The sequence below is a fragment of the Pinus tabuliformis genome, chromosome 8 (genome assembly GCF_031772625.1).
Source record: "Pinus tabuliformis cultivar Carrire ecotype Pingquan chromosome 8, CPIR1, whole genome shotgun sequence".
Classification (NCBI taxonomy): Eukaryota; Viridiplantae; Streptophyta; class Pinopsida; order Pinales; family Pinaceae; genus Pinus; species Pinus tabuliformis.
In genome coordinates, this window is record NC_142294.1 from 238,043,902 (window position 1) to 238,049,147 (window position 5,246).

The 5,246-nt window shown below is 38.3% G+C and overlaps 1 pseudogene; it reads right to left on the reverse strand.

Annotated features, from left to right (window-relative positions):
- Window positions 1-2,866: 2,866 nt before the first annotated feature.
- Window positions 2,867-4,456, reverse strand: LOC149235012 (berberine bridge enzyme-like D-2 pseudogene; annotated as a pseudogene).
- Between the last annotated feature and the right edge of the window lie 790 nt (window positions 4,457-5,246).

Genomic DNA, 5,246 nt, shown 5'->3' on the forward strand with positions numbered 1-5,246 from the left:
AGCTCAAAAAATCATTATACGGTTTAAAACAAGCATCCCGACAATGGTATTTGAAATTCCATAATGTAATTTCTTGTTTCAGTTTTGTAGAAAATATTATGGATCAATGTATATACCTGAAAGTTAGTGGGCGTAAAATTTGTTTTCTTGTTTTATATGTGGATGAAATTTTGCTAGCAACCAATGATAAGGGTTCACTGCATGAGGTGAAACAATTCCTCTCTAAAAATTTTGATATGAAGGATATGGGTGAGGCATTTTATGTCATTGGCATTAAGATCCATAGAGACATGTTTTGAGGCATCTTGGGTCTGTCAAAGGAAACCTATATTAATAAAATTTTAGAGAGATTTCAGATGAAGGATTGTTCACCAAGTGTAGCTTCCACTGTGAAGGGTGATAGGTTCAATTTGAACCAATGCCTAAAGAACAAATTTGAAAGGGAACAAATGAAGAACATTCCATATGCTTCCGCTATTGGAAGCCTAATGTATGCTTAGGTCTACACAAGACCTGACATTGCATTTGTTGTGCGAATGTTGCGACAATATCAAAGTGATCCAGGTTTAGACCATTCGAGAGTTGCAAAGAATGTAATGAGGTACCTTCAAGGAACCAAAAACTACATGCTTATGTATAGACGGACGAACAATTCGGAAGTAATTGAATACTCAGATTCTGACTTTCTTGGATGTGTTGATTCACGTAAATCAATATTAGGATACATTTTTATGATGGCGGATGGAAGTTTATCATGGAGGAGTGACAAGCAGTTCCTAATTGCCACTTCCACTATGGAAGCCAAGTTTGTCTCCTGTTTTGAGGCTACTTTACATGGTATATGGCTTAAGAGTTTCATTTCTAGGCTTAGAATTATGGATTCTATCTCTAAGCCAATGAGAATGTATTGCGATAATTCAGCTGTTGTTTTTATGGCTAAAAACAACAAAAGTGGGAGTCGAAATAAACACTTCGACATTTAAGTATTTAGCTATAAGGGAACATGTTAAAGAAAAGAAAGTGTTCATTGAGCACGTCAGCACTAAGTTGATGATCGATAATCCTTTGACTAAGGGCATGCCACCATTTAAATTCAAGGATCATGTAATGGATATGGGACTTGTTTCCATTATGTAGTTTCTCATTGTATAGACAATGTTATTTTAATGAAATTCTTAATTATTGTGATTTTTTTCTCATATTTATGGGCACCTTAATTTGATTTGAGAGAATTCATCTATGTAGGACAAAGAATAAACATAGGGTTTATTCAGCAAGAAATTGTTGCCACATAAATTATAATAGAAATAAATACATAGTAATACATGGAAGATAATACTCATCATTAGAGGACTTATCGCCATGATTCATGCATCTATTACTTAATATTGATTATCAATGGGTTGTAAGATGAGACATTAAGATTGGAAGTATGGACCAAGTGGGAGAATGTTAAGCTCCCTCTCCCAATGGAACTCGATTTCTGAAAACCAACTGGAGTAATTTCTGGAAACCAACTGCAGTAATTTTTGGAAACCAACTGCAGTTATTTCCTTAAATTACAGAAATCAACTGTCGTTAAATTAATTTCTTGTTGGGAGCTCCTAGAGTGGTCCATTACTCCCTCTCTAATTCTCTAGAATGATCTATGGAACACTTGACACATAACCAACAAAAGCTTGATGGAAGCTTGGCTATAAATACCTCTGTTTGGTCCCCAAGCTCACAGACTCAATCGCCTTTAGCCTTACACCATCAAGATAGAGTGAGGAGAGCTTGGAAGTGCCACATGGAAAGCTGGTCTGGTTCTTCCATGGAGAAGTTTCAGATGCTGGTATTTTCGAGGGAACTCATTGTTGTCTGCCATGTACTTACCCTGGAAATAGACCCGATATTTGACCATTATTGACTCTTCAAATTCATCTGATCGTATTGAGGTATGTGACGAGATCAATACATTGTGCGTGTTTGCAAATAAATGTGACTGAGGTATGTGACGAGATCAATATATTGTGCGTGTTTGCTAATAAATGTGACTGACTCGCCAACACATTTTCAGTTTGGGCATTGGCTTTTAATAGTTTGCATCCAATTTCTCCACATCTCGGCCTTCTGAATAATTCTTCATACGATTTCAAGAGATGCATGCTCATCACTTATTGAACATTGTGATGCGTTGTGTGTTACATGCGGCTGCGATGATATCATATGCCAAAGCCATATTTAAATATTCATAGCCTTGAGTGTTGTTTTTGCATTCAAAACAAGCGAAGCAAAGCATGGTATCAGAGTGTAAATAACATCAATGACAGAAGTATGTTTTCTTGGGCATCAAGTTTTTTATGATTCTTTACAATTCTTTTAAGTATTTATTCCACATTAAAAAATCGTTATTAAACTAACATGAATTTTATAATAATGGAAAATTAGATAATATAAAACCCTTCATATAATATGATAACATAAAAATCTACTTAAAACCACATCCATTATAATACATTAATTTTAAAAATAATAAAAATTTGTGACAATCTCATGACGCCAAAACAAAAATAGTCGCACGTAACATAAAACATAATGTAAAATTCGTTCGACCTGAAATGCTATAGTAAAGTCTGCACGTAATCATTGAAAAACAAATTCGACCCAAACATCATCACTAGAGAATTGGATTTGATAAAACTTTAACCATGCACATGGTGAAAACATAGCAGCCGTGAGGTACTTTTATTGCAGCGCGTAAGAAGCAAATTCATTGAGAAGAACATACAAGTCTACATTCAGAAAAACATTAAGAATTGAAGTGGCTTAAGCTGTAGCCTTATTTTAGATAACAAACAAGCAGATGATTTGACAACAGGGATAATCAATTAGTGGCTGGGGGAATGCTCTGAGAGTTTCTGAAGAAGTTGTAGGGATCCACCTCCGTTTTGGCCTTCACAAGTCTTTCGAAATTGTCATTGAAATACCTTTTACCCCATGATTCGGCTTCTTTGACTGTAGCTGTTCCATTGGCTACACTTCCCAGATCCAGATCCAAATAATTAGCATAAGCAGATCTAATTGGAGAAGAAGAAACATAGGGAGCCATGTATGCGTAAAGCTTTCGCATGTAATCAAGGTAGTGCTCGTCGTCGGTGCTGTTTTTCCATACGACCTTGTACTGTATGTCAAAGATTTTCCCAGCTCTGTGAGGGAAGGGTATCGCAGAGGAAGGAATCCTATCCATTATCCCTCCCAGAGGAGAGAAAATTGCGTATGCAGTCACCTCTTCTTCCATGATGTCCCACAATCCTTGGAGGCCTGATATGGGCAGTGGGGTTACTCCCATATCTGATTTTATTTTGAAGTGGACTTTATTCGAATAGTATCTGTCTGTCAGTTCGCTCACGTTAGCAGCCCCTCCGATGAAGGACGTGGACTCGATCCAGCTCATTTCACTGCACTCGTTCTCCGCCATCTTCAACTCAGGGAAGGTTTCGTTTACAATCTTCAAGAACTGCTCCTTACGTCCCAGATACATCCCTTGGAACGATGCATTCATATCTCTTTTCGTCCCTCCTTCGACTTTAATGCCAAAGAACTGCACACGCATGAACAGATCCTCTTCCACGAAAGGCATGATGTATTGCCACCGGTTGATGGTTTCTGTCACCACGTCTCGCCCGGTTCTTGAGACTTGAAAGGCCGTGAGAATGGGGGGAACGCTCACCAGTTTTATTTTCCAGGCAATCACGACACCCCAGCTGCCTCCTCCACCGCCTCTGAGAGCCCAAAACACATCCTCGCCCATCGCGTTCTTGTCCATGATTTTACCGGAGGCGTTAACGAGCAGTGCGTCGATCACGTTATCCGCTGAGACGCCATATTTTCTAGAGAGGAAACTCAGCCCACCTCCCGCGAAATGACCGCCGGAGCCAACAGTGGGGCAAATCCCGGCCGGAAATCCATGGTCGTTGGTAGCGTTTGCAATCGCCGAATAAACTTGGCCCAGCGTAGCGCCGGCTTCGACCCACGCTGTCATGGAATTGGTGTCGACATGGATGTTGTCGAAGTTCATGAGATCAATGAGAACGAAGGGAACGTCGGAGGTGTAAGAGAGGCCCTCGTAGCTGTGTCCCCCGCTCCGGACTCGAATTTCCCACCCGTTTTGCACGCAGCACACCACGCTATTCTTCACTTGCTCTTTGCTTTGCGGTAAAACTATGACATAAGGTTTGCTCACGCCTGGCTCTGCAAATCTAAGATTTTGCAGGGAAAAATTGAGCAGAACATCGTACTCTGAAGTAGACGACAATGATATGGTTGTGATATTTTTTAAACCCTTGTCATGTAAACATGATATCAATCTGGCGCCCGAATCAGGTGCAGAACGGGTGCTCGTAACCGCGGTCATTAAGAGGGGCAATAACATACATAAAGCAGTAAACAAAGGGCTTATACAACACTTCCCCATCGTCACTGGTTAATCAATGCAATGAATCAGAGACTCAATACTGAATCTATTCGCAGATAAGAAAGGATGGCTCATTGATTCCTTAGCATTTCCTTGCAACTTATAGGCATGTTTCACTTGAGCAAAGTTTCCCTTGACCTCACCCATGTACGCCGGACCCCATATTCCAAAAATCGGTAATCGAGGCGGTCGGATGTCAGAATATTCCAAAAACATTTAAACAAAGTAAGTTGAATAGCCTCAGCTAAATCTAAATGTAATTCCACCTCAGTAAGTTGGGACACACATTGAACAAATTTTTTTTTAAGATATTTGGGCGTAAAATGACATTAGAATGCATTTGTGGACGCTTTTAGAACTAATTTGTTTTCATGGTGAATCACGTTTGTTTGAAAAGTATAGACAAATGCATTATAATGTGATTTACCTAGAAATTTTTTTTCAAAAACTTAATGTGGATCACAGAAATTTAAATTCAATATTGAACATTTAATTGAAAAAATTGAAATCTTTTGCTGATCAAAAATATTAATGAGAATGTTTATAAATTTGTCAAATTATTAAAAGTAATAAGAATCTAAATAAATTTAAAAAAACACCAATTATAACCATATTTAAATAATATTTCAACACCATCAAAAACTTGCACCCAGAATCTTAAAATTCAGATTTACAAAAATCTCTGCTATCAAAATATACCAAAATTTCTATAATTTTCACGGTAAACAAACAGTCTAGCACGTGAGGATGGGACAAGTTCCACGTTTGACGAAACATTTTTAATTCGGTG